Below are 26,178 nucleotides of genomic sequence, written 5' to 3'. Positions count from 1 at the left end.
AAAAAGATTATATGAAATTGACCCTATTTGGACTTGGGACATGTATGCTAGTAGTGACACGATACGGTTATCTTATATGAGGTCACATAAGAATACATTATTTTTTGATGGCAAAAATCCCTGCACACGGTCCGAGCAAATCCCATTGAGTGCCTTAAAAGTCCTGTATTAAACGAAGACCCAAATGTCAGTAGTGACAATCTGCCAGTTTTGAAGGCTTCTGGTGCTTTTTGGGTGGATGATTGAGTGGTATGAAGAAACAAAGACTTAAGGGCAAGCAATAAATCAATGAAGACCTTGTTTCCCCGGGGCTATTCAGCCACTTGGGGTGTAAAACTCTTAAAGGCAATGAGTACTTGAAAGTCTGTGACTGTGGACGGATTCTGACCAGCAATTATCCTGTCTGCGTGCCTCCTCGACACTGCATACCAGATATGTTTGGAGCGCTTCTGCGACACTTGAAGTTCTGATCAGACAGACAGACACTAATGGCACTTTTCCAAGTTGCGGGAAGCAAGGGCCTCTGGCGACGGTCGGTCCTAAAACGCACGCCACACAGCCTGCACCACCCACACCACACAGACAAGTTATTGATGACCACTGACGGCTCGCCTCCTCACATGAGCCGGGGTGGCCGCCGTGGGCAACAAAGCAGTAAAAACAAACTGTCAAGGTAACGCAACTTGCTCATCAGCAGTTCCCGTCACTCGTCTTGTTCCTCAAGACAGATATCTCATAAAGGTGTGTGCGTTATAGCCCTGATTTCTCATCACCTACAGTTGCGGGGCGCCCTCCGAGACTTTGCATTTCCTTTTGGGCGGTGGCCCCGGCAAGGAGCGGGCTGACCAGCTCCTGTCAGGAGGATTGATGTGTCCAGCTGGTGAGCAAGAGGTGGGTTAAGAGACACGGGAGCAGGGGCAGCACACATTAAATTAGACGGACCAGAGGGGTGTGGTCGGGACCCTGGCGGAAGGAAGAGATGAGCTAAGACGGCGTAACAGATGATTGCCAGAGAAGGGGACGGAAGTGGCTCTACCTTGGATATCTTCAAGGTGACTCACTATTACATGTACATTCCCAGGGGTTTACTACAGCAGAAAGGGATTTAGAGCGAAGGTAAGGCGATAATTTCAAGGTGCAAAAGCTCTTTGCAGATGTCCAAATATGCAGTAAATCACAGCCAAGACCTGAGGGTGTGCAAATGCTTTTGACTGAATCGGTCTGCTGGCCAAGTGGCTCCAGAATGACTTAAACATTAACAGGAGTCTTCAGAGTAGTGGCAGTGGTCCACCCATCCCCCCATCGGCACCAAGTACACTCTGCAAACATGAGGCCAAACCAAAATGGCCTCCGTTCAGATGTTGTCTGAATGCCCCAAAAACTTTTGAAAGCTGACAAATGCCAGAGGAGATGACCGGCTTGCGTGCAAACTGACTATTTCGCCGCGTGTCCCCATTCCTAGTCATAAAGCTGCCGCTGGCATTTGAGCGGAGATGTTTGTGTGTCGAGTTACAGGTGTTCTTTTTAACGCAGTTGCTTGAAAAAAATAAAAACAGCTTTATGACTCGTTTTCCATTGCAGGTCCGAGGAAACAGAAGTAGCTGTGGCACTCAAAAATAATCTGAAAACCGAGACCTAATATGTGTATTGGATTTAACCAGAAAGGTCAAACATTAAAAAATAAAACATACTTAACTTTTAATTACACACTTAGCAAACATACTTGTTGACAGGAATCACATTTGCAGCAAAAGCAAACATTATATGTACAGTATATAGTTACTGAATATGTACAAATGAAGGCATTAGCGATTTCTTTAACGCTCCATTAACTCATGTTCAATTCATTCAGACTGGAAGAGTTGGCAGTGAATGATCATTGTCATTCGTCTCAGTTCAAATAAATTTGACGTCTATTACCGCCAAAGGCAGCCAAGGAGTTACTTGGACTGTGCCTTTGTATACCTTGTTATTGTGGTGTGTGTCCTGGCTGCTTGGGGGCAGTGTGGCGCATGCATGCGGATGAAACCTATAGTACAAGGGTTAAATAACCAGAAGAATGAAGCTCCAAATGAACTACGTAATGAATAAAATGTTTTTCAAACAAAAGAGAGGAAGAATATCTGACACCAACTAACAGTATGTTCCCACAACATTTTTGTGTTAATTTTATTTTATTTTGAAGTAGATAATAACAGTGACTTTGATGCAACTTTTATGTCATTCAATGGGTTTTACATCATGTTAGCATTAAGATGGTGAGTCAAGGATGTGTTTTATTTAAATGCATGAATGATTACAGCACAGTTTAATTGAGTTTTGATGTAGACCGCCATATGTTTTTGCTTGTTTGTTGAGAATTAATTTGAAATGTTGCCATAAAAAATATAGAGGAAAGGGAATAAGAGTGTTAAAAACTTTAGATAAAATTTTACCGTGCAGTACATTTAGAACAAATACAAAATGTGGAATTATTTTCTTTTGATTAATCGTAAGTTGTGCATGGAAACCATTCACAGAGTAGACGAACATACAAAGTTGGAAGATAACTGGTAAGACTTATCTGGATTAGGGTATAACTGCTAACAGTTAAAGGTTAACGCTATTAAAATAGAAATTTCAAAATTATGACCTATAGATATTTCAATTACTTTTTCAAAGTAAAATAGTGTAACAAGAAAGATTTTTGTACAGTTGGAATTATTAAAAATATATTTTAAATAAAAGCTGTCAGCTGTTAACCATTTGCTCATTTTAAGACTTGATAGTGTCTCAATACTGCAGCAATACTTAAGACTACATAAATACAATGTAATAACTGACAATACAAAATGTAACTGTACTATCTTTTGTTTACAGTAGCAGTACTTAAGGCACAAGTACCATAATATTTGCCCATGTAACCAATTTCTTGATATTTACATAAATAGCTTGAAATAAAATAATAAACACACTTTCAAGGTAATATTAAAGGGGGGAAATGTTTTTGACCTACATCTTCATTAATAATATCGTACTAAAATCAGACTTTATATTGTTAACTGACTGTGTGCCAATAGTATTATGGTTGAGCTGCAGAATGCCACATGACCAGAACCACCCAATCACAACTTGTAGTTCAGAAGTATCAGCTTCATAGGGGGTAGAAAGAAATGATTTCATATTTACAGTTTTTGTGGTGATTTTTTCAAATGAAGTCCAAACTCAAATGACAATTTGAAATTTGTTCATCACCAACCGTTATGTAGATAGAGTGAAATATAAAACACATATAAACACATTTAGATTGTTTTTACTTTATTGATTCTTTGATTACATGCTAGATTTATATGATATAATGTATCCATATATTATGTATTTATATAGTCCCTACTCTATATATACACACAGTACACAGTTTACACAAACATACACATGCTTATATACACATACACATAGATACTGTGAATAAGGTATTAAGTACACTATATTTATAATATATATAGTGTGTAGTATATTTACATGTGCTTTGTATAAGTATTATATATTGTTTAGACCTCTATACTCACCTATTACACACATTATACATCACATATATATATTTATGTACATCTACACAATTCGGTATTTACATGCGTGTTTGTGTGTGTGTGTGTGCTTGGTGGCGAGAAATACATGTATTTACACACACATACATATATACATATATATATATATATATGTATACATATATATACACATATATATATATACATATATATATACACACACATATATATACATACACACACATATATACACATACATATATACACATATATATACACATATATATATATATACATACATATATATATACACACATATATATATACACATACATATATACACATACATATATACACATATATATACACATACATATATACACATTTATACACATACATATATACACATATATATATATACACACATACATATATATACACATACATATATACATATATATATACATATACACACACATATATATATATATATATATGTGTGTGTGTATATGTATATATATAATACAAAATAATATTCGTTTCATAGTTCGAAATTTCAACAGATCGAAAGATTCAGAGTCACGTTACAATGCGTACAAATTCTTCTGAAAATGACGGGCGCATTATGGAACCGAACGGGCATGGATAGATTACATTTTGCGAGTTGAATGGGGAAAAAAATATTTATATAAATGATCTACTCGGCGAGTATTTAGAAAGACGTTTCGAGTCTTAGCTGCACCGTGATTTGAATGTGCCGTAAAATGAATTTATTGAATTCTTTCATCTTCCATACCGTGCATCCTCGTAATGGTTGCCGAAGTCTATCCTGGCCGACAACACACCCTCGACTGGCCGCCGACAGAGAGACAGACGACCATTCGCCCTCACAATCATACCCCCACCATATAAAATTCGTATTGCTCATAAATAGTTAAGTGGCGATATGAGTAGTATCAAAATCACTATTTTGCAATTTCTTAGCCATACAATTACAAATCTACATTTGTAAATATATGACTGTTGCGCCAACTGTGCAGTGTATTTAAATATTAACCATTTGTATGATCTTTCCAATTTTCTATAGTTTTATTTTTTTATTGTTCTTGCATTGGCAATCAGAAGACGATTTCCTCTGCCGCGCTCACTTCGCCTCTTCTGACCTCGGAATGAAAAACAATTTAATGTTTGTGCAGTGAACATTAACAGGGACAAAAACCAATACAGCCTTAGAATTATAAGAGCCTAATTCAGCAACGGGCCTTTCAAAGTTATCCTTTTACGGTGCATGGCAGAATAAATCCGAGTAACACGTGGTCATCTTCGCAAAATTAATTACGACAACCTCCATTCGCTGCATGCATTTACAATAAACGCTTTGAGAGTCTCGAGGGTGGAAAGACACACTATGACGTCCCTGTTGTCTCCATGCGTGTGCTCGACTGCCCCCTGGCAGATGCACTTAGTATTGCACTAGCCTTTCTGTACAAATGACCACTCCCTAGCAAGAAAATACGACCACCAAAAATCAACAGTCCGAGCCTTAAACGCGTCATTTTACAGCTAAGAAAAAGAATAGTCCTGCTTCTGTGAATAAAAGAAAATCATTGTGAGTATCTGAACGGATTATGGGCCGTATGGGAGATCTAACCATTCTATGATCTGCAACAAAACAGAGGGAAAAAGTCCCAGTTGGTTTCCCAACTGCAGTTTGGGGGTAGAAAGGGCCAACCATCAAATGGAGCTCGCATTGTTACTTTTTATTCATGTGTGTTCTTTTTCCCCCTTTTGTCAATGTTTGAATTTGCAGCATTTGAGCTACTTTCAGGCTATTGAGGAAATATATTTGACTTTTTTACATTTTGCATACGCTGGACCCACCACCAGATTTATGATCATGTTTGCATACTAATAACACAGGAATCCATTCTGAAAATATGGCTTTATTTTGATTGACAGCCAGAGAGTTATTAATATGTGCAGTAATTAACATGCAGGAAAAACCATTTCTGCTATTTCTTCTTCCCTCTTTAAACCGGTGCATTTTGCATATTAGAAACGCCCTAGTGCAGACCTGGGCAACCCAGTCCTGGAGGACGGCAGTGGGTGCAGGTTTTTCTTCCAACCGATCCAGCACAGACAGTTTAACTAATTAGATTTCTGCTGATTGCACTTCTAAGATACCAGATTGGTGGAAAGGTTTCCTCTTATGAGTTGAAACGAAAAACCTGCACCCACTGTGGCCCTTTGTGGAATTAATTGCCCAGGTCTGACCTAGTGCAACTCTACCCCAGTGCTATTTAAGTATTTGCCAGTTCAGTCTGACAGAAATAAAAATGCAGAAGCGATCCTGTCAAAATTTGAAATGATAACTTATAAAGAGGCAAACTTTCAAGCCAGCTGGGCAGTATATGTCTGTGTCAGGGTGTTTGCAATAAAGCTTGCATGTTCACGGCTCCACTCCCTGTAACCTGGTAAGGTTAGATGTGCTATTAAACTACCCTCTGTCACAAACACATGCTATGTGACTTCACTGCGGAGTAGCCCCAAAACTGACACGGTGGAAATGGATACTGCATTACAGTACCGCAGTTACACTAAAGGTGGCAGCAAAGGCCCTGACAACACGCCACAACACACCACAGGCCAAGAGTATCTCCAACAACACATTCCTATGACAGGTAGCTGCGTGGAGGAGCCCAACCTTAAGTGGGATGAAAGGAGCTCCCCCTTGCTGAGGACCTTAAATAGTCAATCAATAGCTTCTCTTCCATTTGAGGTGAGAAATACTGCAGTGTCTCTTTTCACAGCCGAAGAGAGTCTTGTGTTGAGCAACACCTGATAAATGGACGAAGAGGACACGTCTTAAAAGGGCTTAACGAAGAAATTGGGCAAGTGTTTGTCAAATGAGGTCATCACGATCAATGGCAGTGAGGTAAAAGCAAACCAAGGGATTTGTATTATTGCTGAATTTCAATGTGGACGAAAAGGAGATGTTGGCACAAAATTGATGCTCTCGTATTATGATTACCGTGGTTTTCTGACACTAAAGTATACTGGATTATAAACTCAACCCACCCAAATTTTCAAGGAAATTATTTGTTCATACAGGAGCCGCAGGGGAGAAAAGTTGGAGGTATAGTTGGACGATTACAGTATTTCTCAGTGCAGCGAAGTTCATTAAAAAAGATAGAATATGATGTACAAATCCTTTATTTACAAAGCTGTATTTACTGTATTTTCACTGTCTCTAGATTTTTTTGTGACTTGGGTAACATGTGTATATCCGCTACATTATATAGGAACAATCACCAAAATAATCAAACAAAAAATGAAATTTCGCATTTGCTCAAATGAACTGAAATAATGTTTGTTAGGAGCAATACTGACATAGATTTCTAACTATCTGGTACAATGAGTATCAAGATGCAGCAGAGATTATATTCCTCTATTCTGCCAGTGTTTACGTTTTCAAATCTTCCACAAGCCTTCCCAGAAAATCGAACTTTCCCATCACAGTTTTGCAGTGGTCCTTTGGAGGCAACATGGCTCCCAATGGCCCCGTGTTCGTGACCCTTCATTCAAATGTTTTGTGATCCAAGTCATTAAATTTCCAAGTGTCCAGCGTGAGTAGTGATAACGAGGTTGTACGTTGTTTCATTTCAAGATACACTTAAGATCCCTGTCAGTATAAATTACTCCCCGTGATGCTTTTTTTTTTTTTTTACCATTTGATGAGCAAGATTCCAGATTAGAGAAATACACTTGTCACATCATTTCCCGATAAATCCTGAAATAAAATGTATGCTCCGATGGCGTTTTATTTGAAGGCGCTGGTTCGGGGACATCTGGGGTAACTCAGGTAGATAAGTTAATCGAGAGGTTTGCTAATACCGGGGATAAATCGCTCGCGGGCTACAAAAAGCCGATCAATATAGAAAGCATGTAAACAAACTAGGGTGGAAATGAAGTTGAGATGGATGGAGAATAGGAGGAGGAGTGAGTGTGACCACTAGTGCTTCAAATAAAGCACATGGCTGGGGGAAGAATGGAAGGAGGTGGGTGGGCGGCAGAGACTGGGGGATGCTGAAGTGAGGAGCAGCAGAAATGCAAATGAAGGGATGGAAGACGCCAGAGGAGGAGAGAGGAGGAGAACATCCAACAGAGATGGGGGCAGCGAGAAATGGAGGGAGAGAAGAAAAAAAAAGCTTGTGTATAAGTGATTTATGCCAGTTGTATAATTTTCTACAACGCTGACCCCCCCAACAACCCTACTCCTCCATTTCCCCATCCCTGCCTGCACCCTCCCACCATGCAGGCTGCGCTCCTCCTCACTGTCACACCAAGAAGAGTCCCCGCATGGCCACAGTGGCAAAGTGATTAAGATTCTGCCGTGATGCGACTGCAGCACTTCGCAAATGGAAGACTGGACATAATTTCCCTAAAATGCTGTTTTTTATCACCTATTTCCCCTTCATCAGCTTGCCGCACACGATTGATAGCTGATGGCACCTCTGACAACTTAACGATTTTATGCTTAGATTTATGGGCTATCTGCTCCTCTCCTTTTACAGCTCAAACTCTGTAAAAATGCTTATTTCTCAGATAAGGAGAGGGAGGGCGCGCGTCTATGTGTATGGAATAGTATCATAGCCAGCAAAATGAGTGCATGGGAGATGAGCTCCTTCACTGCATTGCAGCCAAAAAGAGGCTTTCTATGACTTCATAGCTTTTTGAAAGCCGAAATTATGCCCACACATCACCGTCTATTTAATACCACTGCTTAGATAGCGGGCCACCTTGCGCTCATCAGCTCTTAATCACCACATCACAAAGCATCATCTGCTCAATGTGGACTCTTTTCCCTGCATGGCGTCATCATTTTTTAGGATTTTGCTCCATTTACTTTAAAGCAGGGAATTACAGCAACAGCAACAATATAACTATCACGCTTTTCATTTCCCATCAAATAAACTGTAGAAGCACACCAGCTTGATGTACATTAGGTATGTCATGATAAGTCATTACACTTCTCAGGTCATAACAATCTTCTTGACTTTTGATGAGTGATGTCATGCAAGTTATTTCGCAGGGAGGGGCGGGAGTGACTTTGAGTGGACTTACTGGGCTGTGGTGGTGATGAGGCCACCCTAGGAACACCTCCCGACCTGGACAGATTTACAGCCAAGTACAGGCTCCCAGTTAGCCTTCTCCTCGTCTCCACTGATGAGCCTGGCAGATCCCAGACAGATGTCCCTGGGGAGGAGAGTGTGGCAGAGAAAACAGGGTTGGGGGGGTTAAAGAGAGAGTGAGAGAGAGAGAGAAGAGCAGGCTGGTGAGCTCAGTGAATCAAAGACAGCAAAGGAGGACACACCCTGGAATGGGGTAATACCACACGTTTTAACAGGGAGCGTCTATAATTCATTACAGTTACCAAGGATACGAGCACCACCTTAGGAGGGAGGAAACCACCCCGACTGCATGTTATTCGACGCAACACATGCACGGGCGGGTGGCTGGGTGCTTAATTAATATTCAACCCTACTATGAACTTGACCTTGGTTATAAAGACCAATCTTTCATTGAATCAAATCAGCATATTTGTTGTTTGTGGGCTGCAGATCCATTCGATTTCTCTTTGTACAGTGCATAAAATTTAGGAGAGTGGCGAAAACAAGCTGTGGCATTTTATTTGGTTACGGTTACTATTCTGTCATTTTTTTTAAAATAAAAAAACTGTAAAAATTAAAAACTAAATAAACGCTACCCTTTAATTGATAGTGCCAAACTGAATGCAACTTAACAGTATTTTTTTAATATTATAAATATCTTTAACATGACATTAATAAATGCTTGAATATTAAATATGTTTAAATCTATTTTTGTGCTGCCTAATTGCACTTATTTATGGTAGAAGTGGGCGGGGTAAAAATAAAAATAAACTCAGGTACCGGAATGTTCATTTTTCTTTGTTCCGGTAAGCACTACTTACCGTAATTGACACTGGGTTTGGTCACCCAACCCTAATGTAATGTATGATAAAGATGACTAAAAATGTTTGTCTTCATTAATGCTTGCCTAAAACTGCGCATTTATGCATGAAGTGAAAATCTTTATGAAAAATGCCCTAAAATTAATCCTTCAATCTAAATACTTTCTGTGCCTCTATTATTCACATAAAACAGGGCACCTAATGAATTTCTGTAATGAGTTTAAAAAAAAACCTAAAAGTTAGGAAAATTATTTTCTTTTTATAGCAAAATTCTATCCACAGTATAATTTTTATACATATCAGGTATTGTAACTAAGCCATTTGAATTGGGAGGGTTAGCAGTGATCATTTAGGAAAATGAGAAACTGAATGGAATCTTTTGTGTTGAGGTGCAGTCTGATGAGGGTTCCACTTTGAGGATTTCATCCTGAATCGTCAGCTTCTTGTGGCTGCCACTGACAGCAATAGATGTCCAATAGATTTGAGGGATTTTTAAAAGGGCTATTTCATCCGAGTTAGCAGTGAATGATTATCGCAAGTTCTTCCAGTTCAAATCCATTGGACATATGCTACTGTCAACTGGAAAAAGTAATCTGATTTTGAAAAATTCAGAGCTGCAACAGGATATTGCAACCAGGGCAAACTTTGGAACAAAGTTGTGTTTGCCTTTGGATATTATGACAATTTTAGTTGTATTTGATTTGAAAAATGCTTGCTTCAGTTGACTCTGGATTGTTGTTCCCATCCAAGATGAGTATGTAAAAGTTGACCACAATTTCACATAAAAACCTTTGTCTCTAAAACAATGTAGTACAATGATACGCCTTTTTTCCCATGGCTCACAAAAGCAGCTTTACACTCCCTGGAATGCTTAATTACTGTGCTCATTCTACATAATTGCTGTTGCTTGCTCTATCTGGGGTTTTACTACAACTACTGTATGGTTTGACGGTGGCTTTGCAAGGCAGACACATAACACTTTAAATTTAGGGTATTTTCTGCCTTACTTGGACATTGACTAGTTCTTGAGAGTGCACAATCTTCACATTTTCTATGCGAAAGACTGATGATGGTGAGCAAATGACGATGATTACAGACTTCTGAAAGGGGCTAGAGGTAGAACTTGAGAACATTTGGATTTATCATCATACCTTTTTGTCAAATCAGGATGGTAATGATATCCTCATCTAGATCTAAACACAGTAAATAAAGGCAAGGCTTATGTAAATCACGATAATGGAAGCGATCCCGTCTTCGGAAGGTCACGAACTGGTTTAACTTGGAAAAACATTCTATGGGATTAGATAGTAAAAATACATAAGCATCCCGGTTCCAGTAAATCACTTTCAACATTTGATTAGTACCCGTTTCCAGTAAACGCCAGCAGGCGAAGAGGCTGGTTCGGTCATCTCGTCGTTACATCGGATTGCTCTATAGGATGTTTCAGATTAGTGTGAATATTAATGCCAATGGGGAGCCAGCGTGGGTGTACAAAAATGTAAAGAAGGAATTTGGAGGAGCGTTTTAAAGAGGGCCATTTCATCAGAATCATTATTTTTTTGCGGTTCTCTGAAGGCTCGTAACTGACGGCCTATGAAGAGAGACATGCCGCAGTGGGGCTTAATTTAAAACCAGAAAGGTCACTGCACTAAGAAAGGTCCTCAGCTCAGCCAAAAATATAAAACCAGGAGAAAAGGCAGGCGGCAGGGGTGGGAGCGAGCGGTGGTGGGCTGGGAATGAAAGGAGATGAGAGGAATCAGATTGAGAGTGGGGCCCAGGCTGGTAGGAAATAGGTTCAAATTATTGGAGAAAACGGCAGCGCGGATGGGAATCGGAGACGAGCAAGAGGAAAAGTACGGGTAATGATGCGAATTGCAAATGAACTGGAACGGTTCTCGGATCAAACAGATGCATCGGCTTTTTTGTTTACTCTAATGGTGTGTTTTTTCTCTCCCCCCGCACGTCATTTGTTATAATGGCCGGCAATATTAACGGAAAACACTGCATCCACGCAGTCTGTCCAACAATCTGTGTTGGCACAAACACAAGCACCCCGAGCCTTTTGCTGAGTTGGGCGCGGCCTGCTTCAAACTGGACCCGTGTTCTAATGGTCAGATGGGAGATTTGCTTTGCCATATGCAACTCAGCACAAAAATGGCTCTGACCCGATCAGTGTGTTTACAAGCATTGATGAGATTTGATTTGGCTAAGAAATGTATGCCTGTCATGTGTTGGATTTGGCCTTGTTAACAATTGTAAACTATTGGGCAGCCTACCCCCATCGTGCATCCCACAGACCACCATCCATGTCTTCAATCACTTGTTTATCTATCAGTTGGCTTTAGTTGTCCGCTGGGTTTTTGACTGCACAACATTACATAAAAACTCACAGGAGCCTCATGGCAGCGGCATGACAGCTTCTGATGTAAAGCCTCATGCTCCGCACAGATAAGGCGGGTTCAATTTTAATGTTGCTAGCACACCGAGACGCACCAGGCTCACTTGTAAAACAGAATGCCCCAATCGCTTGTAAACGCGGCAACCCGGGAGGAGGGAAGGGTGTGGGGGGGTTGGGCCGGTATGAGGTGGGGCCGCATTAAAGAGGAGAGGAATTCTACTTGGCCAACTCCAGCAATACATAGGTGGATCAATTTCGTCTCTCAAATCCCCCAATCTATTCCTCATCTCGTTTAAAAACTAATACGTACCCAATTCCAATCAGCAGCGCAGTAAAGCGCATCTTGTAAAAGGTCACGGCGTGACCTCCGAGTTGGCCCACTTTCATTTGAAATAAATACCGAACTGCCCGGTTTCAGAAGCAAGAGGGAAATCTATATTTTCAAGACTCAGACTTTGAGTGTTCCTCGTCTATTTCGGGGGAAAGGGAAACCGAGAACCCAAAGGGCCAAATGGGGGATGTTTGGGATAGGTGTGCGTCTGGCGGCCACAGGCAGAATGCCGGCATATACGTTAGTGGTGCCTCTCCGTGCACCCAGCCAGGGGAACTGATCAGATGGACGATCAAACACTAATCATTCCCTCACGGCCCATACCGAGTAAAGCTGTCATTAATTTTGCGGAATTACATCAAATCTGAGACATTCTTTATGTGGCCCACGGCCTGTAGACAGTTATACGACAGGGACTGCTGCGCTAAGCAGATGGGGCAGCTTGGCCGTGCATACTAAATACCTCCGTCCCCCTTCTCTCCATCTCCTCCCTCCCTCCCTACGCTGGTACCTACTTGGAGGCGCTCTGCTCCGACTCGCTGCCTTTGTTTTCCACCCATCTACTGCGTCTTCTTGAATATATCATCTCATCGGTCTGACTCATTGTGTCACCCGTTGCACAGACTGGCGTCCAATACTTAACCAGAGATTGTTTAATTAGAGGGCAAAGTGCATTCATCTCTGTTACTTGTTACAAAACGGCGTTCAACGCGAAACACTGGCGTGAGATGGGGGGGCCACAATTGCTGACGGACATAAATGTTAATGTTTTTCTCTTGGATGTTGACAAATCTAATGGTTACACACAACAGAAGGTCATAATCCCATTTGAGGTTTCCTTGGCAACTGATTATGGCTGGAGGCAATGTGCAATTTACGGCGAGTGACACATACCTGCCATTGCCTTTGAATGAGACATGTGGTAAGCTATATTCAGAATGACCACCCCAGGTAATGAAACTGCAGTAGCACTCAGGGGCTATGCCATTTCCTTATATTGAGAGGAATTCCAGGCCAGGTTGGAAATAAATACAATAAAAATAAGAAAATAAAATCAACAGACAAGAGGAATTAAAACGGTGCTATCACTGATAAACAGCATACTTAGACTTTGGTACCATAATTGTTTTTTGTTGTTGTTTTTGTCTAATCTAATACTTAACCGTGTATGTGTGTGATTGTGTAGGGGTGTGCAAGTGTGTTTACGACAGCCAAAGGAGGCATAACAGCAAGCTGCCAGAACAAGAGCAAGCCGTTCTATGGACAATCAGTCTACAAATTACTCCGAAGCCTATACACAATCCAACTAACCCGCACGCGTTCTTATCATTTAAAAGTCAAAGCAATTCTCTCGAACAGAAAGGCGCATTAAACCGAAAACATGGTAAAAAATCTCCGGCAAACCAGCAAATACAATAAAGGCAGGCAACAACAGATTCAGCTAGTCATTGCGGTTCAAACTATTTAATTATCTGGCTGCACAGAGTGGTACTGCTCGCTCACATGGAGACTGCACACTATTAATCCACTTAAACACAATTTATGGGGACTAAACATCGACTGTCCATCGACATAAAATTACTTGAAGCATCCTTATAGCGTCTTGAGCAGACTAAATTAGCCAAACTGGACTTCCTAATTGAGGAGGAGTAAAAGTACTGTGTGACTGGATTGACTGCTCGTTGAGCAGAGATAAATAAGCAGGCTATAAAGCGGATGAGAACACCAATAACTATAATTATAAATTACCAACATCATTTAAGATGAGGTTACTGATACGGGGTTACCTTCCTACCAAGTGTCATTTTTCTTCACATACTCTTTTTGTGAACTTCATGGCCCTCGTGGAACATCAGTCTTTGCACTTTAAAGTGAGCAACACATCGGAAACCAGTTTAAAAAAAATCTCATTTCAATCTTCTAGAATTCTCATTCCCACATGGCAAACATTTAACACTATATATTAGAAAATACAATACCAGCTCATATCAGCCTTTTAACTTTGGCACACCTGCTCCAATGTCTTAATAAATTTGGAAGGTACATAGGCAATAATAAGTTTGAATTATTTTCATGATGAGTGGCAACATTGCATTATCATTCATTATAAAACCTTTTTTCCTAGGAGCACAAAATATAAAAATCAATCCTGAAATTTGCAATTTAAAATGGAATGTGTCTTTATTTATCTGGAAAGTCTGAGATTATTAACCCCTCTTAATCTGCATGTAAAGGCATTTCTCGAAATGCATCTGGTTATCAAAATGGAATACTGCCATCTGCTGTGCAACTTTGGTACAAGCGAAAGTGTGCAGGACAACAATTGAGCAAAACCCTCAAAATTCTCCTGGAATTCATTAAAGCTGTTTGATTTTGGGCACGAGGTTTCCAATGTGGTGCTTCAAACAATTCCAAAAAACAATAACACTTTTCCACTCCCAGCTCAATCAGTGAGTAGTCAACAATAAAATTTAGTCCTTTGAAAGGTTTACAACTGGAACAAACTGTCCTGTGGCGAAATTGGGAAAATGTTTTGCAAAAACAATTATAGCATTCATTCATATCTTAAGTGATTTTCACCTTGTATCGTTTCCACGCTGAAGTCAAACAATTCTGACGCACACACTCAAACAAAATGGACATCCGTAGAGGGGATTTTTTTTAAAAATTCAAACTACAACCATGTGACACCTTTTTTACTGTCCTTCTGGGGTTTGTAGTTTAAAGCATAGACTGTGAACCTCATGAGCCAAATGATAAACTACATTTCCCCAAATTCATCAGAAGAACAGGACATGCGGTGCTGATTTTTTGTTATAATTTAGTTGATGTTGACAAATTCACAACCTCGCTTGAAAAATATTTTTTTAAGGTCAATTTCAGGTTACTTCTGTTTCCTCTCCATCAAATACCAACAGAGAATGTCCACAGTGCTATGAACAAGTATTTTCCTGTCTCCATTTTTTTTACCCTATGCTTGCCAAATGGTAACATATCAAATCATAAAATAACAGTATCAAAGACATCCCAAATAAACAAAACTTAACAGTTAACAAAGCACCCAGATAGAACCAATCTGAAAAAAAGGACAATCCAAAAGAAGAACACTGCAAACAAAAGCCATGATGCAAAGAAATTTAAAATAAAAAATAATTGCCATTATTCTAAAAAAGTGTTTATAAAGATATTTCGAAAGCGTTTGAACCCCCTAAAGTCACAGAGAAATTAATTAACCACAAATGGCAAAAACATGGAGAAGTGGTCAACATTCCTAAGAGTGGATGGTGTATAAAAATCAACCAAAAATCATCCTGAAGGTAAAAAAAAGAATCAAGGTTATTTAAATATTTCAGATCTTACTTTAGGCTAGTGTTCATAATTGAACAATATGAGGGACTTGGCAAAAGCAAAATAGACACAAAAAAGGACAGGATATTTAGAAATATATTTTCTGCAGAGACAAAGATTTAGCTTTTTAGAAGCCGTACGTCAATTTGCAACTGTCCGATGAGTCACGTATTCCCTATGACTGAGTGTCAGTAATAATTTTCTATTGATATTTTTTAATCTATTGTTACCACAGGTAAGAGCTCTCACAAAGTGAATACACTGAATATTTAACACTTTGTACATATAAACACAAAGTGAAACTATTATTCACCTAAGACATTGAAAAAAACGGCGTAAAGGAGCTATTTAAATTTTTTCCTGCTGCATATCACTAAAAGATCATAGATACATCTAAAATATTCATATAATCATCAACAATATTGTGTGACAATGTGGATGCTGTAAGCAGTACACATTTGCTCTCCTTTTCCGTCTGTAGAGTTTTAAATGCTTTTCATCAGGAAGGTGAGTAATGACAGAGCCGAGACACTGGCAAGGGCCGCCCATGAGCATGATTCAGTGTGAGGGGCACAGGTACAGCAGATGAGGCACTGACCTCTGCAGGAGTTATTTATTATCGCACACTGAAGCATATTGTCACTGTTAGTCTTGCTTGAGATAGTACTAGGAGTGAAGAAACTCCATAGAAATGGTGCTTTGTTCCATATCAGTGATGAAAAAGTGACATTGCCCCAAAAGTGACCCGTGTTTGGCACAGTGAATTACAATACAGCTCATAAATTTGGTTGTGTGACTTACTGGTCGGCTTTACAGGCCTCCTCCTCCATTTGGTGCATGGCGTTGTCAAAGGAAACCTGCATAAATTACTCCGCATTAATGTGATGTGGAATCATATGATGCCAGCTTCCTTTATGGACTGTGTGTGGTCACTTTAGCGGGCGGGGCACTGGTCACATCAGGAAGGAAACACAGAAAGATCATTCAGGGCGCGTGTGGACGGGGGGGCAATGTGGTTATTGCAATAGATTTCAATTCATTTGAACTGGGAGGCCCTCTAAATCAATGGTGACCCATTGGTTAACTGTATATTTATGCACGACATGTTTGTGTTGGGTGGGCGAGTGGGTAGGCAGAGGTGGGCAAACCGGTCCTCGAGGGCCACTGTGGGTGCAAGTTTTTGTTCCAACCGGCACAGACACTTTAGCCAATGAGATTTCTGCAGAGAACAAGAAGCACCTGACTACAATCCACTGATTGCACTTGTAGGAGACCAGATTGGTGAAAAGGTGTCCTCTTTATGGGTTGGAATGAAAACCCACACCCACTGCGGCCCTTTGTGGAATAGTTTGCCCACCCCTGGGTTAGAGCGTCGCCCTCACAGTTCTGAGATCGAAAGTTCGATCCCGGGTCCAGACCTTCTTGTTTAAAGTTTGCATGTTCTTCCTGGGCTTGTATAGATTTTCTCCAGGTACTCTGGTTTCCTTCCACATCGCAAAAACATGCTTGGTAGGCTAGTTGAACACTCTAAATTGTCCCTAGGTGTGAGTGTGAACATGAATGGTTGTCCGTCTCCTTGCGCTCTGCGATTGGCTGTCCACCAATTCAGGGTGTACCCTGGCTGGTGCCCAGAGTTGGCTGGAATAGGCTCTAGAACCCATTGCGACCCTTGTGAGGATAAGCGATTCAGAAAATGAATGTTTGTGTTGTGTTGTGACTATCAGACCCCTGGTTTGCTGGTATGGGGACACCTAGCGGCCATTCTGCCTCATTCATTTAAGCAATGTCATCAAAGTAAAGTTGGGTCTCGAGTATTTTTAATAATACATGATTAAACTTCACAAGAGAAGGAATTTATGGCAATGTATAATTTACTATCGTTTTGGTGACACACCTTCATATCGGCCAGCACTACAGTCTTGTCCAGTGGTGGGCAAACTATTCCACAATGGCCGCACTGGGTGCGGGTAGTCATATCAGGAAGGAAATGCACAGAAGCAACATTGATGGGTAAAATCATCGGAGGCTTCATTGACGAGGCTTTAGCTTTAAAATTAGTCACTAGGTAGATGTCACATATTTGTTTGGCATTTTCATGGTTTCTCTCAATATGTCACGCCAGGAAACTAAGCGAATGACGGCGGATGATGGTCAGAATCCAAGTCAAAGGAGGGTAGCGACAATTCTATCGTGTTTTATTCATTTAGACCAGTTTCCAAGTGGTGCTAGTGCAAACTCATGTTTTGCTTGGTTTATGCGTCTGTTGCTCCCAGTGCTGCCAACAAATGCTGATGCCAAGCAGCTACCATTTATGCGGTATACTTTTGGGCCTTTCAGGTTTTTTTTTTTTTAATGGTAAAATCTTTTTACGCAAATCATCCTTAATGTACTCAGGTCTTACTTTTTAAAATAACATACTACCAATAAAATGTAAGGGTTTGGCAGATTTCTAATGATCAGTTAATCGTCACTCCTCACCAATCCACATACACTCATGAAATTCAATCGAACAGCTGTGTCATAAATTCAGCTGTCACAAGTATAATAACAATGCTCAGCTTGGTCGTTTAGAAACTCTCAGTATGATAGTTTTCCTCAAATACAGAACCACACTGTAACCATTATAGTAAAAGTGTTCATTTATTATGCCTCTGTACTATCTAGTACACTACCATCATTACAGACCAAAAACCTTCTACCGCATCTAGCATACATTGGCAGCCTTCAAGATGGAATTTCTTTAGTTTTATTGATAATAATGTGTCTGTTTTCCATAATCAAACTGTTCATTTATGCTCCTCTTCCATGCATCCTTCATTTTTAAGCCGAGCGACTGAGAGTGTGAATTTGTAAACATTATTGTCCCCGAGACATCCCGTAGCTCTAAATTTACGTTTTGCGCCCCCAAACCCCTGGAGGATTTAGTGACCCCGAGGAGGAGCCACATGGGGACGAAACGGGCAGTTACATTTTTCTGGTCGTACCTTGAGCTGAATTACTGCAGGTGAAAATGACAATTACAAGGAGGAAAAGCAAACAGACTTTTGACTGAAGACTTTTTTCCCCTTTCTCAACAGAGCTACCTGCAAGACTATTAGTATAAGCGGCCGTGACGTTTGCAGATGCGAGAGGCAGCACATGAGCAAAAGGAGAAGGAGAGGGACAACTTTGATAGAGAGAGGGATGCTCGGAACAGACGTCACACAATGTTGGAAGGTTACATCAGCAGCCTGCACGATGAGCTGCGGAGGAGCCAGGAAAAGATGGTGGATATTGCAAAGAAGCAGAAGGTATCATTAGACTGCTCGCAAAATTTAACGACATCCAACAAATGATTGTGCCGCTCCCAAAAATGATCATGCGCAGTCAGTGGTGTAAGCTGAATAAAACATTGAATCTTTTTGGCGTTCTCTATGATGACTATTGTACTGTATGTTACTGAGATTTCTTTGTAATATGTTGGGTAGCGAATATAGCTACATGTCCATATCAAAACATTAGCTCTAAGTATAAGTTTATTGTATTTACACATTTATGTTACCCCGCCTGTGGCCCGGAGACAGCTGGGATAGGCTCCAGCACCCCCCGCGACCCTAATGAGGATAAAGCGGTTCAGAAAATGAGATGAGATGAGACATTTATGTCATATACATTCTATTTAAATATTGATACATTACAGTATTTACATATGGATTTAATTGTGAAACGTTTCATATCTACACTTCTTGATATTGTATGGACGCAAAAACATGGTAGAAATAGGGTTGATCCTACTTTGCATTTTCTCGATTATGTCTGGGTTACATTATATGCAAAATTCGAGTACTGTATTTAAAATCTTGAGTTAGCACAACTTTCTTGAAGTATGATTTTTTTCCCAGAATGTAGCTAGTACTAGTCTCTCTTGTTTTCCTCACTTTTCCTACCTGTATGGCCCCTAGATAGTCCAAGAGTCTGGAACAGACGGAGATGATCTTCGTAGTTTGTCCAAAGCATTCTAGGGATTGAAGAATGCGATGACACAGAGAAACTCCAGCGTGATGAAACTTCAGAACTCCATCAGCACCCATCTAGAAACTCACCACATTCCAGAAGAGGTCAACAGAACCCTAAACTGGCACAATCGAAAACAAGCCCTATGTGAACACTAATAGCACAACTCCAATTAACAGTATGATTGCTGCAGTGGTGTTGTTTAATTTGGCAACGCCTCACTTGAACCTGTTTTAAGTTGAAATACACAATCACAACCAATAGATACCATTATTTTTATTTTGTATTGTTGTCAGAAGTTGTAGAGGGTGACAGGTCATAGGGGGCTTTAAGAACGACATGTGCACAGCGGTTACCCAAAAAGACCACGAGCATGACAATCTGTGACAGGCCCTTCACGCCGTCCATCTAACCTTGGAGCTTGGAGAGTGCAGTCTGACCCTGAGAAAAGGTGGAATACAATGAGCTCGAGAAAAGCAAAGCCTGCAGCTCACCTTTGAGGTACAGTTGATGGACTCGGCAAGGGACATGACTCTTTTGTTGTCTAATGTAAGGATGGGTGCGTATCATTCTAGTAGGAGCACAAACTTATTGAGAGTTTTACAGCAGAGATGCAGACATTGGAAGAAAGATAAGCTGAAGGTAGAGCTTAGGAAGGAAAAGGATTGCAACTGGGTTAGAAAGACCACGACATTTATGAGAGTCCAGTGCTGCACTCTGAGAACATCTTCTGACTTATTGTGTACCACACGTACAGTTACAAGTGAGCAAAATGTGCCAGGAACTCCAGGAGTTGAAGACCAGCCCGAGTGTCGCCCAGAAGGAGAAGGAGTCCCTGCTTTCGGAGAAGAAAGTAGTTGTTGAATATCCTTAATGTACCGTTTATGTTCTCTTTGTAATCAGCTGATAAGCTCCAGAGGCGACTTAATGGCTTGTATGGATTAACAAATAAATAGCAGTTGTTTTTCCCCTTCTTGAGACTAGTACTGCCATTAAACTGCTACTTCATTCAACTGGACTCATTATCAGCTTTAAATTAAGTCCCGGTAACAGTTCGTATCACTCTCGAGTTCCAAATAGTGACACTATTGCTATTAATATACCAATCCATTGTTGAAGTGGGACCAAAGCGTACTGTCCTTGCAAATTTCCCAGTTGTGGGGCATCTTTGGTCCATTGTTGTCTTTTTAGCTGTTATTGAGCAATATAAAACATTTACGGCATGAAATAAATCAGTGCTTTTCAAGGCAGTCAGTGCTGCCGTTAAAATGCCTGCACAGTTTTGTCGTTGGCTAAACGCCATGGCTTTGGCCCACCACGTGCCTGCCATCCACGGCCAATGTTTTTGTAAACGCCGGTCCAGTTTATGCAAATGCTCGTTGCGTGCCACGATGGTACTAGTGGGCACCGTGTCGTAAATCGTTCGAGTGGAATCATGTTTGACGTGTAGTCGTCGTTGTAAAGTGCGTGTTTACATAACAGCAAACACAGCGTATTGTGTAGCGTGCGTGTCCACTTTATGTGGCAGACATATGGGGGTTATGAGAGCACTAGCTACTGAAGCTGCGATTATGGAAAGCACGCCCCACTGTGTGCAATGATGGCTGTATTCCCCACCACAGGACTTGATGGACTACATCTGTCAGTTGGAGCAAAAGATGGGAACAGCAGCCAGTGCCAAGTGGAGCGCTTCCCCCGCCGCTTCCACAGGTGAATGAAGCCACATTAATCTGCCCAACACCCTGCAGATGGGGACAGTAAAAGTGTTAACTTTCATTCAGCGGTAACACTAAATAGCCTTCAGACCACCTTGTGAGTGGCCTGACTCGTGAAGCTCCCGTGCTTCGTGTTCCCCTTGTCCAGGGCGTCTCACTGACCCCTCGTCGGACGTGTTGAAAGGACAGCCCGTCACATTCACTGCAACGTAATGAAGCCCCTATAGAAACATTTGGGTAATATAGAATATGCTTGTTAGATGTTTTGTGTGGATGGGTGTGTTTTCCTTTTGTGTCCTGTCTGCGTGATTGTATGCCTTTCACCTGCTGTGTCCCTTTTGGTTCTCCTTCCCGTGTGTGACCCAGATGTTTGTGATTGTCATCAACCTATGTCTGTGTATTTAAACCCTGTGTTTTGTATGTCGGGCTGGGAGTGTTATGGTAAGATTTCGCCTGGGCTGCGGAGCAAAAGGGAACCCAGGAGCAGGAAGCAGGCAAACGCGAGGGAAGTGGTGGTGCACAACTTGGGATTTTAATGAAAAACAACCATACAAATAATAAAAACCGGGGCCTAATTAACAGGAATACAAACAAGGGAGACACACACTGACAAACAGGGAAACATTACCAACTAGGAAACAATACTCCCACACTGACGTACAAAAACACAGGGTTAACATACACATACTCAGTTGATGAAAATCACAAACACCTAGGCCACACAAGGGAAGGAGAGGCAAAAGGGACACGGCAGGGGAAACGCATACAATTATGCAGACGGGACACGGACGGAAAACACACCCATACACCAAAAACCCCAACAAAACGTGACGACACCAAATGCAATTCACAGTCAACAAAACTTGGACATAAAGGTCATTTTAGCGGAAGATCTTACAAGACATAAAAATGTTTGGAGTTTCATGTCCTTGTTCGGCAAGGGACAAAGCCAGGGCCTTATTTTTCTTTGTGTGTACCAGACTCGGGTGAAAGCTTTATCTGCAGTGAAGTGCGATACCCGGGATCACAAATACGGATAATTTCATAATTCAGTTGGAGCTGTGACTTATGTCTTCTAACATCAGTCAGTGTTACTATGCGAGTTGTTTGCTATGTTCTTCTAATGTAAAGACATGCTGCAGGCCACAATATTTGTTGAAAATGTTTTGGAAATGGCTTCTTTTCTGTTAAAAACTTGACTTTTTTCCACCACACAATATTTTTCTATCTAAAAAGACTGCGACCGTTAAAGTAATTGACATCACGAGTTTAAGACTTTGTGGTTTGTTATGATTATCACTCGGCAAACTCTGCATGCATTTCATTGTTGGAGGTATTTGATGTTGCCTGTTATTGGACAATTTAGATGTTAGAGCCTCAAACAAAACAGAATTGTGCCAAGAACACAATGAGTTTACTGCATGAGCCAGAGCAGTTTGAAGGTCATCCCACATTGCCCTTAGATTGGGGACCAAGGTCATGCGCGACGAGCACTACAAATGGAGCGCATTTGAAGATTTTTAAAGGGAGATTTGCATTATTGACGCCATATTAAAATGAACATTTCTTTTGAACAAGCCTACAAATTTGCCCGCTGTCACGGCGGCTGATTTAAACATGAGCAATGCATCACACTTTATGAGCCCGCCGCTTGATTTGTGTGTACAACCTCACTCCGCAAAGTAATTAGTGAACCCAGCCAGCGGGGAAGACGCAGCCGAGTAAAAAGTAGCATATTTCTCCTTGAAATACAGCAAAGCGAAAGAATAAAGAATCCCAAAATGGTAGAATTAAGTGCCTCCACTAAATTGTACCTCACACATCTGGCCCCAAACACGAAAAAAATGACTTCGCCAATGAATTTGGAGTTCACTAATGCACACAGACAAAACGGCAGCCATTATTTATGGTGACAGGACGAGTATGGCCGGAAGATGAAAGTTTTGAGTATGTGCTCGTAAAAAGAAGTTGAGGTGGTGGGGGAGGGGAGCGGTGGGAGGGCCGAGATGGGAGGACAAGGGGACAGATAAGTTGACAGCAGGCTGTAGCAATGATTTACCTGCGGGGGTGTAGCGCCGTCACAGGCCAATTTTCAGCGTCATTAAAGCCCTCGTTCTCCCTTTCAGACACTCCCTCCGTCTAACCTTTTGCAACCACGCTGTGCGGCGTTTCTCTCACTTTTGCGCACTCGGCTCTGTATCCCCCATCCCACCGGCGACGCCTCCGACACATCGTCATGGTAACCGGCCATGTGTGACCGTCCCACGTGGGAGAAGAAGCAGCCCCCCCCCCCAATTCTTCCATTCTTCAAAGAGTCATTGTCAGTATGTACATGTAATCATCCTCGTCCCCCCTTTCTCAAGATCCACGTGACGAGAACCCAACCAGAACAGGTCAAGCCGACGTTTACGACGGATGTAAGACGCCGGCCCAGGTGGGCGCAGCGAACGGCGTTTAGGCTCCGCTTCGCAGGATGTAGCCCAACACTTGCAGTTGAATCATTGCGACGTCGAGAGTTTTACGGCGGATGTTATGTCGTTTTTATGACATTTGTGATTAGGAGTCATGACAGGCACCGTAATTATGATGTTTTGTGCAGGGCCGGGCCCCGCTGAAAATCATGGCAAAGCTTCCTCGCGAGCATTAAATTCTCCCCATCGCAGCTTTGAATGCGATTCATGACAGCATAAAGCATCGAGCCAGGATTATTTTGCCGTGACGTTATATCGCTCCTCTATTTACTCCCGGACTAAGATTTTAAATGCACTTTCTTAGACACGTTAGCAGTTGATGAGCGCGCAGTAAAAATTTAAGAGTCGCTGAGGCGCTGAAAGATGTTTTTGCAATCAAACGCTTGTTGAACAGATTGAAGTTGACAGAAACTTTGTATTCATGATATTCCAACTTTGATGCCTTCTTTTCCCACCAACTGGACTAGCATTTTTGGGCTGCTCTTGGGGAACCTTTAATACATACGTCTAAGCTTAATTCACATTCACCCGGCTCTAAATTTGCCTGTAAATAATTCAAGAGCACTCTTATGAAAGAAAATCTTCTTTATAGATAGCGACATCATCCTATGCTGTCAGCGTGTTCCCCGAGGCCTCTGGGGAGATACTGCCTAGTAAAAGTTGCTGCCCATCTTTTCATCAATACTGTATGCAGTGTCTAGATTTTTCTATTTATGATTAAAACGGGTTGTGCTGCAATTAAGCTCCATTCGGGCGATTTCCAAAAAGTAGTCATGCTTGGAAGAGAACCTTTTGATGCTTATGAGTTTATGTGCTGATTTTGCAACCTGTTTTTATTGGTCTAGGGTTTTTATGGTGATTTTATAAAGTTAATACATAGAATAGGGATGGGAAGATTACTTCATTAATCATTTGGTTGAGTGTGTATGGAGTTGGCAATCATGATAGTTGACGTTTTAAAGCAAACTAAATTACTAAAATATAGTAGTTTTGGGGGGAATGAGCAGAGGTGCTGTTGAGTCAGTATTTACTAGCTTGTTTTGTAAAGAAAGAATAACTTGGCACAAGGATGACAATCAATTAATTTAACAGCAACTTATTTTTTAGTCCGCATCCTGCATCACAATTGCATCAAACTCTGAAAGGACGCAGTAAAGTAAATTGAAAAGGGAAAGATGGCAAAATGCCTTCAAGGCAAAAAAAAATCCAAGTTATTGGTGGTCATAATTGTACTTACACAGTATTTTAGCGCTATTTATGTCACTACAAAAATAGAAAATCGCATTGGACCTTGGCAGTTCTGAAATGAATTCTTCATATTCTGTATTTCATTTAACCCGTTGGCTGCCATTAATGGTTGTTGATGAACCAGAGTTGCCTTAAAATTGAGCTCTTTTTTATTGACCACACTATGCATTTGTCAATTTAAAACTAAATAAATGGGTCTGCAACCATCCTATAGCTATAAAGTTTTTCATCAATAAACTCAATGGCTGTCATTGATGGTGATGGACATTTAGCTGGGAATGATGTGGTATGTCCAGGCTGTTTTATCCAACTTGGAATCAAAATGGTTTTGGGTTTTTTTTTCTTTGGAAAGGGCAGGTACTGCACTCCTCCCAAAAAACTCTTTGGGTACCCATCTGATTTACATACCCCATAGGCACACAGCTTCACCCTTTTGGACGTCCGCTGCTCGTTGATCCTTTCCGAGGCTTCTTTAAAGTTGGCGGTCAGGTAATCAACCACAAAAGTAAGCATTGCGAGAATAGGGAAGTGCTAAACCAGGGGTGGTCAAACCGATCCTCGAGGGGCCGCTATGGGTGCAGGTTTTTGTTCCAACCAATCCAGCACAGACACCTTGACCAATAAGATTTCTACAGAAAACAAGAAGCACCTGACTGCAATCCACTGATTGCACTTATAGGGGACCAGATTGGTGAAAAAGTGTCCTCTTGATGGGTTGGAATGAAAACCCGCACCCACTGCGGCCCTTTTTGGAATAGTTTGCCCACCCCAGTGCTAAACTTTTACAGAACAACAGCTGCTAGGGCGTACAATTGGTCAATGTTTGTATTTGGGGTGGGGTTTGCGAAAGAGCCATCATTCCATTACCACCATGAGGAGAATTGATCATTGCAAAATTGCAAAATAAAATAAAAAGATATATATTTTGCAGTCGGGTTCCATATTGAACTTCCTAGGGACCCATTCAAACATGTGGGTCTTCTAGACTGACTATATCAGAAGCCCTCACACATTTTTGCTCCAAGATCAACTTTTCAATGAGCCAAATGATGATGCCAAATTCATAAGAGCCTAGCTAAGGAAATCGACAGGGGAGGGTTCAAAATGTTATTGTTGTGCGATCTACCAATAGTTCCTAGCAATCTACATAATGTG

The 26,178-nt window shown here is 41.1% G+C and overlaps 2 long non-coding RNA genes across 3 annotated transcripts in view; both read right to left on the bottom strand.

The window, feature by feature from the left end:
• The window catches only part of LOC144074915 (uncharacterized), a 47,090-nt gene extending 30,357 nt beyond the window's left edge, over positions 1-16,733 (bottom strand). The window contains exons 1-3 of one of the 2 annotated variants that reach the window (XR_013300411.1): positions 16,398-16,733; positions 8,652-8,783; positions 5,503-6,365 (exon numbers count right to left, since the gene is read on the bottom strand). This is a non-coding gene — a long non-coding RNA (uncharacterized LOC144074915). Of the gene's footprint in view, positions 1-5,502; positions 6,366-8,651; positions 8,784-16,397 lie in introns of those variants that run through there. The other variant, XR_013300412.1, reaches the window with a different exon arrangement.
• A 2,961-nt stretch (positions 16,734-19,694) lies between these two features.
• On the bottom strand, positions 19,695-25,599 carry LOC144075350 (uncharacterized). Its single transcript, XR_013300543.1, has 3 exons — positions 25,432-25,599; positions 21,399-21,525; positions 19,695-21,331 (listed from the first exon to the last, which is right to left on the bottom strand). It is a non-coding gene; the product is annotated as an uncharacterized LOC144075350 (long non-coding RNA).
• Between the last annotated feature and the right edge of the window lie 579 nt (positions 25,600-26,178).

This window comes from Stigmatopora argus, chromosome 1 (assembly GCF_051989625.1).
Source record: "Stigmatopora argus isolate UIUO_Sarg chromosome 1, RoL_Sarg_1.0, whole genome shotgun sequence".
Taxonomy (NCBI): domain Eukaryota; kingdom Metazoa; phylum Chordata; class Actinopteri; order Syngnathiformes; family Syngnathidae; genus Stigmatopora; species Stigmatopora argus.
This window is presented reverse-complemented; position numbering and strand designations above follow the sequence as displayed.